Genomic DNA, 12,736 nt, shown 5'->3' on the forward strand with positions numbered 1-12,736 from the left:
CCGAGCTGTTCATGTGCGGGCCTCTTTTATTTGAACCATCCTATACATCTAAGTAGGTAGGGGGAGAGTGCTCCATAAATCGGAAGAACAATTTAGGTTTGTAATGTTTTCTCCCTCTGCACAGCCAGAGATTGATTAGGTGATAATATGAAAGAATTAAATTCAATTTAAACTACTTGCTGAGCAAAATAATACGCTTATTGTAAAAATTATTAACGTGTAACAGTTTCGCCAATTATAATCTTGGCTTCATCAGACACTATGCTGGCACAGTGTCTGATGAAGCCAAATGGACAATTGGCGAAACTGTTACACGTTAATAATTTTTACAATAAGCGTATTATTTTGTTCAGCAAGTAGTTTAAATCGAATTTTAGTTTACTAAAAGCAAGGTTACATATATAATGGAAAATATTGCAAAAAGAATTAAGTTTTTCTATCTTATTCTTCATTAGTTGTTTTATCTGTTATGTAGTGTTCAATTATTGATATCTTCTGACATCTAATATAGGGAAAAAATAGATATTATTTATAGAGCTCGTAGAGCAAATACATTAGATACACTAAGAACGTGGGATGTCGGATCCGTTTTCTTTTTCTTTGTAGTAAGTCTTTTTCATTGACGATGACAAAATTTTCTAGGAAATGATTGAGATATCAGCTTCAGATGAATAATCTGGAATGATCAAGTTTTGATATAATTTTGTTTAGTGGGTAATCATCCGAAATTCTTTCATACAAATAAAATAAAAGAAAATTGAATGAACCAAACAGACATTCACTTCTTTGATATTTTGTGAAGCCAATTTGTTCCCTGTAATGAACATAGGCATTTTCTTATGATTATTTCCTCTAACTTATATTTCAATTCTGTTTAAGCAGTTAATGTTGTTACTCTAATGTGTGGTTTGATCGCATTGATTATAGTTCGTAAGGCACTGAAAATTCTTTCAAGGACATGCCTTTTGTTTCTCATCGTCATCATCATCATCGATAGTACTTTGCCAATAGCCTTGACTTTACTTATAAAGAATGTGTCTGTTTCCGGCATTCATGTTCATAGGCTTCGCTTGCGTAAGTTCTTTTTCCATGAAAAGATGATGGTCTACCATCTGCAAAATGTTCTCCAGCTGTCTTCTTGCACTTCACTTCACAAAGGAATTAATTCCGGAAGCCTTGCTTCAGGTTTACAACTTGTTCCTCTCAAGTTGCTTTTGCAGTTAGCTATCACGATTAATATTATTGATTTTAGAATATTGAATGAAACCAAACTTATAGATATTCTTTGTTGTTCCGGAATAATGTGAAAATGGTTTCGTCACCTTAACAATACCAGTACGATTTGATGGTCATGTAACATATATCAAGTATGTCCACCCATTCTATGGGGCCGCGGTGGCTCAGTGGTAGAGCGTTCACCTCTAGTTCCAGCCCCCGCCAAGTGAACTTTGTGGTGGACAAACGCCGTATGCGTGGGTTTCTTCGGGGTTCTCCCGTTTCCTCCCACTTTCTTCATTCCACCATTTCATTCATTACTCATCATCACCGTCTCCTTTAGCATAACCGTGGGACGTAAAACTCAAAGATTTCATTTCATTTTTCTACCCATTCTATCATTTAGTACTAACCATATATACGCTTGCTTAGATTTATGTAGTATTGCCCACAAAACAGAACTTTCGTAATAAGATACGAGGCGAGACACAACTCTACTTTCACGAGTCGTTTCCGAGACGAGATAGCTTCAAATTGTGTCTGGTGGGAAACACTACTTTTTTTCACGATGCTTCTGCGAAATGAAATGAATTTTAGTTTTTACCTCAGTGTCTTACGGTTATAATAGTGGGGTAGGGTAACCGAAGAATCTTGCAAATCGTGATACAAACATGCCATTTGGTGACGTGCCAGACCAATACCTAAGGATAAAATTTAGATGTAGACCCCAAACATCAAACCCTTTATTTGGCCCTGTGACGTCATCATACAACATGGGCGCCCGGACATTACAGAAACGCCGTTTCTCACAATAAAGGCTCATAAAACGGTGATTACAAACGATTCACATCAAATTTTGAATTCGTTTTACTCATATTTGCTAATAAAAGGTACATTTTTTGTCACTGTAATTAGTATTATACAGGATGAAACAAAAGTCCGTTGAAATCGGCCAATTCCGTTATGATTGCAGAAATAAAGAAATGTAAAGAGAGCAAAATTGTTGGAAATATGTCATCTTAAATTTAATATGTTGCAACGTTTAAAACTGGGCAGACTTTGTGCTGTACAGTCACCCACATAAGTACCTGGACCTCAAGTAATGGAACTATAATAGTCAAAACTCCAGGTACATATCTGGGCGACCGTACTGTAACAGTACAGAACATGGGTTCTAGTCCGCAATAGCATGAATGCTTTTAATACTGAAGTACGGGATGAATGCCGTACTTGTACCTTACTCATGCTCACAGTGAGCATCTAACACACCAATGTGTTCTCCACCAATGAGGTTAACTGGAATAAAACAAACACAATTTTAATTTAAGAGACATGAGCGACTAATAAAGCATGGGGATGAAAGTAGAGCTAGTTATGAGTCTAAGATAAGTAAGATATTAACGTTAAGTTGTCCTGTTTGTGAGTGATAAGTCAAGACTTATCCTCACGACAGAATGAGGTTCGACGTGAGCTGCGACGCTCTCTTCTCCGTCTGACTGGATCTGATCCAGATTTTCCAAAATGACAAGTTTTTATTGCTTTCGAGTGCAACTGGTTGTTGCCCTCACTCCGTGGTATTTTCCTAATGAAAATCCAAATTCAGCTCAATGACGGCACAAAGTAGGCTTAGTGCAAGTTCACTAATGACGTCTTCTTCCAAGTTGGTCATCGACTGGCAGGACGCTGTGACGATGTCGCAGAAAACCAAGAATATTGAACTTGATGACATGAAGTAAATACAGGACCACTTAACATAGCAGAAATAAATAGCAAGAAATCAAGACGGAAGGTAAACAGAAAAGTGATGAGACAGTACAAGAAACTAAAGGCAAAGGAAGAAGTCGCTGACGCTCTAAGTTTATTGTTTTCTAAAGAATTTTACAATTATGCATCAACTGATGCTTGAGACTACAATTTTTATAAAGAATAATGTCTTTCTGATGATGACGAGATTCTGCACAATGTCCTATGGGGAGACGATGTCCTCGGTAAGGGTAATAACCGTAGGTGTCCCAGGCAGCTGGTCTTGAGATCGATCCTCTCTCTCTGGCAATCAAAGGTATCCAAATAACCCAGCTTATTTGGATATGCAACAGTACAATGTTATGAACCCCAATGTTAAATGTAAATGTAATTGAGATTGCCTATTGCAACGGACATTTGCAGAATTGGCGCTGCAGAATTGATTTACGGTGCTTGCTTACAGAATTCAGAAGATGATGGAATATGTTTAACTAGGGCTGTATCCATCGTGCGGAAGCACATGTTTAAAGCTTTCCCACAATTCAATGGGCATTTTACCACAGCTTGCCAGGAGCAATCAGTTCCACAATCACTAGTGACACTTGTACGGATGATTCTTGAAGGTCCTAATATTGCAAATGAAGAAACTGTTGATGTAAGCCGTGCTTCACTGTCAGTGTCTCAGTTACTGACACGCAGTGAAACGAGAAAGAAAGCAAGGATAGGAAAATGTAAGCTATCCACTATCAAGCGAGACTCCGCTGCCCCTGTACATTGGATTAATGATCCATTCAAAAGCGCGGAACAGAGGGATCATAGATAGACTGAATAAAGTAGGTGTGAGTGTATCATATGATCGAGTTCGGGAGGTATCGGCCACCATGACCAATGCATTGTGTGAACAATTTGAAACTAAGAAGAGAGTACATCAAGATAACCTTCAAACAGGCGTTTTTTCTTTTGCTGTCATAGACAATATCGATCACAACCCGTCGTCAGCAACCTCTATGCAATCATTTCACGGGGCAGTGATATATATAATTCAGCCATCTTATCCTCGCAGCGATACTGGGGTTATAATCAACTAGTGGTCCGGCAAATGCAAAGGTGACTTGCCTGCATGGTTCACGAATGTTCCTCAGATGTCAATGCTTAAATCATATGTGCCTCTTTCTACCGTCAATAGTGTTGAATTACCGCTATAGGAAGATATTTTATCAAATATGTGGTTGAAAGCAATCGAGATTATTGACACAGAGATGGCGCAGTATTTCTGAAGAACATATTACCTGGGCAGCTTTCCATAATCAGCAACTTCGTGATAAGATTCAACCTACAAGTAGGTGTGTTCTACTACCCTTGTTGCCAGACTCCATAAACTCGTCTGCCATGATTCGTCATTACATTGACATAATCATTCAGACTGTGTCATCACTTAATCCTTCCCAAGTCCCCGTGGTTACCTGTGATCAACCCGTTTTTGCTGTAGCGAAGCAAGTTCAGTGGTCCCAGCCTGTTCAGTATGGGGAAGACAAGATGGTAGTTATGATGGGTTCACTTCATATTGAAATGACAACCTTAGAAATGTTGGGTAACTGGTTGACTGAGAGTGGGTGGACTAATCTTCTAGTGGAAGCGGGCGTAACCACTGCTGGAAAAGTAGACAATTGCTTACATGGATTCCACGTGAAGCGAGCGAGATATGCTCAAGAAGTGACATCTGTAGCCCTGTACTAAATGCTGAAGAAAGCATACTCAGAAAGTGCATCGCCTGAATGTCCCCCAAAAATTGAACAGTGGGTTAAAATTAGACAGAATAAATGGTGTAAGTATTTGAACTTGAAATGCTTCTCTTTAGGCTCTTACACAGCTTGCGTTCTGCAGATTTTGAACTCTACATCAGTTCCCTATCAGAGTTGTGTCCCTGGATGTTCGCCTTGGATGCCAATATTTGTTAAGTCATTACAGGAGCTCAGTTGCAGACATCCTACCATTTATGAAGAGTTTGTGCGAGGAGGTTTCGTTAGTACTAAGACAAGTCGTCCTCATTCTTGTATGGGCTATGATCATATGCATGAACAATGCAACAAAGTCGTCAAGTCTGAAGGCGTAGCAGTTGGAATAATTGACAATTCTTCAGCGCTCTTGAAGTGGATGGTGTCTGGTCCAGTTATTGTCAATCATTTCCAATTTTGAAGAAGAATATAGATTGTTACTTGATGAAGGTGATTGTCAGACTCATCACGAAGACACTCTGCCTGCCAATAAACGATTTGCAAAAGACGTCTCAAGACTGGTGTGTACATTTTCAGAAGACGACAGAAATCCTTTCACGGCACTGGCCTTGTAAGCATAGTGTCTGACGTAATTATGAGCGAAGATGTAATTGCATCAGTGCACAATGCTGAAAAGCTCGGCAGAGACCAGTAGACAGCTTCAAAAAAGAACGTTTAATGCAGTGAAGTAAATCAATTTTTGAACCAATTCATCGAAATAATCTAACCCTCCACCGCAAACAAATCACAAAGACCACTGCCGCACCTCAAGGTTAATATCATGAAAAATGATTGTTCTCTTTTCAGCGGAATGTTTATTGCTTGTCAGAGCCGACAAGGCGATCTTTCTGACTTCTTCGCTCATGAAAATTTGGAGTATCCTTCATCACTTTCTGACGATGGTTTCATTCGCAAGGGAACTAAGTCAGATGTTATTACGTGTCTGGAAAAGTTTGGAGATTCCCAGCATAATGCTCCCCAGGCCACATGTGTGATACTTGATGGTTCTGCTGTCATACACATGTTGAAACCATCTCCTACAGAAACCTTCCGAGATGACTTTGATACGAAAGTGAAACCATATATATTATCAATCTTCACGGTCAAAACTAGAGTGGACTTTGTTTTTAACCGCCATCTACCAGGCAGCCTGAAAACGGAAGAGCGTCGAAAACGAGGAATTTCGCCACGAGTACGAGTTGGGGACTCTACGCGGATTCCTAAAAATTGGACCATGTTTTTGCATAATGAAGGCACAAACAACGATTATTCCAACTCATTGCAGACTTCTTGTCAAATATTCACACACCAGAAGGCAAGACTGTTGTCTGCACTAAAGACACTGGATGGATCACGCCCAATGTTGATGTTTCCAAACTCGCACCCTGTACACATGAAGAAGCCGATACTTGACTACTTCTGCATGCCAAACAGGCCAGTGATTCTGGTCACAAATCGATTATCATCAGAACAGTTGATTCGGATGTGGTGGTGCTAGCTTTACATGCCTTTCCCAACCTAACTCTCTCTCATCTATGGATTGATTACGGAGTTGGAAGGAATCGAAGATACCTTCCTGTCCATGAGTACAATATGCAAAAAAGCTTGGAACCAAGATTTTCAAAGCAATTCCATTCTGGCACGCACTCACTGGCTGCGATACGGTATCAGCCTTTTCAGGACGTTGGAAGAAAACAGCCTGGGAAGCTTGGCAAGCAAACTCATATGTCACTGATGCATTTGTGGAGCTTTCACAGTGTCCTTCGGAAATTGCAGACAGTTCTTTCGGGGAAATGCAGAGCTTTACTGTGTACTCGTATGATCGCAGAAGCACAGCAGAGAGTGTTAAAGAATGTCGGAAAATGCTCGTTACCAAGAAAGGTCGTTCACTGGAAAGTGTACCTCCAACTGAGGGAGCACTTCTTCAGCATGTGAAACAAGCAGTGTTTCAAGGTGGATATATTTGGTCTTAGTGGCATAAGTTAAAACGTAATATACCCGATCCTCAGCAATGGGGCTGGAAGAAAGCTGATCCTTCATACTCACCTTTATGGTCTTTACTGAAACAAATGTCTGAACACTACCAAGAGCATTTTCACTGTGGATGTAAATCACTGTGTTCGCGTGCATGTAAATGTGCTAAGTTATCTCTTCCCTGCACACCTTCGTGTGTGTCCGATGGTCAGTGTAAAATAAATACTTCCAATGGAAATTGGTGATCTGTGAGTGATGGAGGTATGCTAATGTAAGAGGAAAGAAATATCGTGTAATTTGCGCACTCTTGATAATCTTGATACCAGAGGCAGCTAGTGAGGGAAGTTGTACCGGTAAAAATTTATGTTTTTTCTCTTCAAATTAAGTAAAAAAAGTTAATTAATATGATAATTGTTATATATAACAATCAGTAAATTAGGAAAGTTTCCATCTTTTAGTTTTAATAGAAAAATCCAAATCTTACCTGTGTGACTTCCCTCCGAGCCGCCTCTGTTTAATACTCGTTATATAGTGATACTTTTTTCTATTATGGCAATGTGGAAGACTTTAATCAATACATAATTCAGTTCATCCATCAAAATATATAATATATCGTTTGTAATCAACGATTTATGTGCCTTTACTGTGTTTCTGTAATGCCCATGTCAGCCATGTTGTATAATGACGTCACAGGCGCAAATAAAGGGTTTGATTTTTGGGGTCTACATCTAAATTTCATTCTTAGGTATATATCTACTAAATTACCAAGTGGCATGTTTGTATCATGATTTGCAAGATTCCCCTATCTCGTGACGTTACCCTACTCCACTATAATAAACTGATGGTAAGTTGATACTAATTATGATTAAGTAGTTCGAACGAGAATAAATTGAGATGAAACTGGAATACTTTCTTTTAAAATACTGAGTTGTTCAGTACAAATTGCACAGAATATTGTATGTGCAATTAGATAAGTGTTCCAGCGCTATTGAAACACTTACTTGCTCTGTGAATGTTGAACGGGAACTTCTTGACTTATCTGTTGTGCTCCAAGGCATATTCTAGTCTAGCGTAGATATTGATAGTATGCTATTGATATAAATTAGTAGTATAGTAAAATATTAACGGAAAACGCGAAACTGTACCAATATCGGTAAGAACCTTGTCCTCTGCTTCCAAGCAAAATCTGAATGACATTTGATGTTCTTTTTCTTGTGGTTCATAAGTGTACGTGGAAAACTGGTAACAATTAGGATTAGGAATACCACATACACCAGAACTGAGTAAATTATATTCATTGCCATATGTCAACTATTATCCCTGTCATAAATTAAATGAAACATTATGTTTCCTTGTTATGTCCGATTGTTATGCTGGCTAAGCTAAAAAAGACGGTGAGATGTGAAATGAATGAAATAGTGGAATGAAGAAAGTGGAAGGAAACAGGGGAACTCCGAGAAAAATCACGCACACACTGTTTGTCCACCACAAAGTCCACTTGGCGCGAGCTGGGATCGAACCAGGGACACCATGCCATTCCTGTAATAGGAGACACTCATCCTCGACTTCTTATAATGTCAAAAAGCCAGACACTTCCGAGAAAAAATGAAATGAAATCTTGGAGTTTTACGTCCCACGCTTAGGCTAAAGGAGACGGTGATGATGAATAATGAATGAAATGAAGAAAGTGAGAGAAACGGAAAACCCCAGAGAAAACCCACGCACACGGTGTTTGTCCACCACAAAGTTCACTTGGCGGGTGCTGGGATCGAACCCAGGAGCCCAAGCACCAGAAGTGAACGCTCTACCACTGAGCCACCGCGGCCCCTACACTTCCGAAATGTTAATGATGAGCATGAATATGCAAAATTGCACAAACAATAAAGGACAATTTACTACAAAGTCAATAATAATAATAATAATAATAATAATAATAATAATAATAATAATAATAATAATAATAATAATAATAATAATAATAATAATAATAATAGAGCGAATGTTAAAGAAAGAACCTAAAGTAGTTGAGTTGATTTTGAGTTTAACGTCCCGTTCTGCAGCGAGGCTATATGAGACGTGGACCTACTGATTAACGTGGAATCCGAACCACATGAGCTCCCGCCGGGAATTGAACCCGGGTCTCCCGCGCTAAAGGGGAGCTCAGAACCTAAAGTAACATTTATACACATAGGTTTAACTAGAGCGGGGCAAAAGCCTGTTGCTTTCTCGGCTCAAACTGTGATCGTTGAGAAGTTCTTTCAATTCTCAGAAGTAAAGGGCCATCTTCCTAATACATAAGTGAAAATTGTAAGACTTTATTATTATTATTATTTATTGAAATTATTAAAGGGATAAGCAATGCAAGAGATTATTAAAGGGATACTAGCAACTGTACATTCACTGAACTATTTTCAAAGTTCAAAATTTACACAAAAAAAATCTATATGGGGAAGTAGATCTTTGACCCAAATTTATTTTCAAAAGGAACCACTGAAATAGAGGAAAGAGATCAATTATTTCCTGTAGGTATTTATTAGCTTGTTCAAAAACATAGGAGATACGGTAGCTCAATGGTACGAGTAGAACGCTTATCTTTGGTTCTAGGCATTGTTGGTTGAATCCTAGACCAAGTAGCTTAGTCGTAGAAAACATCAAGTTCACTGATTTTATCTGGGTTCTTCTGTTTCCTCCCACATTCTTATTCCAATAATTCTTTCATTATCATTCACCTTCTTTACTTTAGCATAAAGAGCATAAACGTGGAACGTTAAACTAGAAATGTCATTTCATTCACTGTTCAGAAACACTTCTACTGAGTAGGGATGCGCACGAGACAAGTCGAGGCTGTCTCGTCTCGAAAATCGAGTTGAGACACAGCTCTGTCTCGAATAGAAAAATGGTATTCTTCTCTATTTGGAAGAGCTGTGTCTCAACTCGAATTTTGTTAGGAAAATTCTGTCTCGACTCGTCTCGTGCGCATTCCTACTACTGAGAAGGAATAGTTACACACTCTACTCTCATAATTGTTGAAAGGGAAAAGAACAAACCAATTCCGATCTAATCGATTCTCACAAGTCAGTATCTTAATAAATATTAATAACACACTCTTTTGTATGTGTGTATATACTCAGTGATGCCAACACGTGGGGAAAATCCCATTTTGTAGGACTTTTTTTTTGACATGTATTTCTCGAAAAGAGGTAAAGGGAATTTTCGTCGCGATTGGCAACATATATGGGATTTCTCATACTTCATCATCAGCAACAACATTTCCTATTGTCAGGAAGTAGAGTAAATGCAATGCAGAAGTAATTTGTGATCCTCAGCAAACAAGCTCAAGAAACTTAAATTGTGCTGTGATATTTAATAACTATTTTTTTTTTTTTTGAAAAGTAATGAATGGAAGAATTAAAATACGAAATGAGAAACAAGCAACTTAGGAAATGTTCCACAAAAAACTGACTGTAGAATAAAGTTCTTCCAATATCGTTACATTGATTAAAAGAAAATCTCACAGAAACATGATGTAAATAATAAACGCTAGCAAAAATGTATTTGCTTCCGTCCATATTTCCACTTTTCTCTTTTAATTAAGTAAAATACTTATTCATATACTATTTGATAAATGCAGAGATCGAAATTTACGAATAGGCTAGTTCACTCATATTTTGACGAAAGTAATATACATTCTGTAATTAGTTTAACATAGGAAATTTAAGGGCAAAATGAAATTTTCTGTCCCTCTAGATAGGATTTTTTACTTTCAGGCTGGCATCACTGTATACACTTCACCTTTAACAGCGATTTTTAATTTTCTGTGTGTTTGCACAGTTCTGGTATATTTGGTGTAAGGTCTTTTTTTTTTTTTTTTTTCAAGTTTACACTGTCTTTGATTTCAACTCATCACCAATAACATGGAATTAAAATGTCATTTTCAAATGTCTTAAATGAAAAAGAAAGACAAGGTTTAAAGTCTCAAAGCAAAATTCTCTATACTTTTATACTTTATTAGCTGAAATGCCCGCTTTTCGCATGGGAAGAATAGGTTTATGGGAAATAATTGAATCTCCTTAGAAAATTTATTTCAATGAAAGTGTAATGATAAAAATACACGATATTCTACTTTTGGCATAATATTAAAACACTCTACCCCCACAGAATACGTCTTTAATTAAATCGATGTTTATGGGAAATAATTGAATCTCCTTAGAAAATTTATTTCAATGAAAGTGTAATGATAAAAATACACGATATTCTACTTTTGGCATAATATTAAAACACTCTACCCCCACAGAATACGTCTTTAATTAAATCGATGTTTATGGGAAATAATTGAATCTCCTAAGAAAATTTATTTCAATGAAAGTGTAATGATAAAAATACACGATATTCTACTTTTGGCATAATATTAAAACACTCTACCCCCACAGAATACGTCTTTAATTAAATCGATGTTTATGGGAAATAATTGAATCTCCTTAGAAAATTTATTTCAATTAAAGTGTAATGATAAAAATACACGATATTCTACTTTTGGCATAATACTAAAACACTCTACCCCCACAGAATACGTCTTTAATTAAATCGATGTTTATGGGAAATAATTGAATCTCCTTAGAAAATATATTTCAATGAAAGTGTAATGATAAAAATACACGATATTCTACTTTTGGCATAATATTAAAACACTCTACCCCCACAGAATACGTCTTTAATTAAATCGATGTTTATGGGAAATAATTGAATCTCCTTAGAAAATTTATTTCAATGAAAGTGTAATGATAAAAATACACGATATTCTACTTTTGGCATAATATTAAAAACACTCCCACAGAATACGTCTTTAATTAAATCGATGTTTATGGGAAATAATTGAATCTCCTTAGAAAATTTATTTCAATGAAAGTGTAATGATAAAAATACACGATATTCTACTTTTGGCATAATATTAAAACACTCTACACCCACAGAATACGTCTTTAATTAAATCGATGTTTATGGGAAATAATTGAATCTCCTTAGAAAATTTATTTCAATGAAAGTGTAATGATAAAAATACACGATATTCTACTTTTGGCATAATATTAAAACACTCTACCCCCACAGAATACGTCTTTAATTAAATCGATGTTTATGGGAAATAATTGAATCTCCTTAGAAAATTTATTTCAATGAAAGTGTAATGATAAAAATACACGATATTCTACTTTTGGCATAATATTAAAACACTCTACCCCCACAGAATACGTCTTTAATTAAATCGATGTTTATGGGAAATAATTGAATCTCCTTAGAAAATATATTTCAATGAAAGTGTAATGATAAAAATACACGATATTCTACTTTTGGCATAATATTAAAACACTCTACCCCCACAGAATACGTCTTTAATTAAATCGATGTTTATGGAAAATAATTGAATCTCCTTAGAAAATTTATTTCAATGAAAGTGTAATGATAAAAATACACGATATTCTACTTTTGGCATAATATTAAAACACTCTACCCCCACAGAATACGTCTTTAATTAAATCGATGTTTATGGGAAATAATTGAATCTCCTTAGAAAATTTATTTCAATGAAAGTGTAATGATAAAAATACACAATATTCTACTTTTGGCATAATATTAAAACACTCTACCCCCACAGAATACGTCTTTAATTAAATCGATGTTTATGGGAAATAATTGAATCTCCTTAGAAAATTTATTTCAATGAAAGTGTAATGATAAAAATACACGATATTCTACTTTTGGCATAATATTAAAACACTCTACCCCCACAGAATACGTCTTTAATTAAATCGATGTTTTTGGAAAATAATTGAATCTCCTTAGAAAATTTATTTCAATGAAAGTGTAATGATAAAAATACACGATATTCTACTTTTGGCATAATACTAAAACACTCTACCCTCACAGAAAACGTGTTTAATTAAATCGATATGATTAAAAAACACAGCTTGAAGTGAGTACTATTTTCCAAAGGTCATTCCAAAGGGATCAGACGTTTTCCCGCCCCAGAATAC

Source organism: Thermobia domestica, chromosome 13 (genome assembly GCF_964235325.1).
Source record: "Thermobia domestica chromosome 13, izTheDome1.hap1.1, whole genome shotgun sequence".
Taxonomy (NCBI): Eukaryota; Metazoa; Arthropoda; class Insecta; order Zygentoma; family Lepismatidae; genus Thermobia; species Thermobia domestica.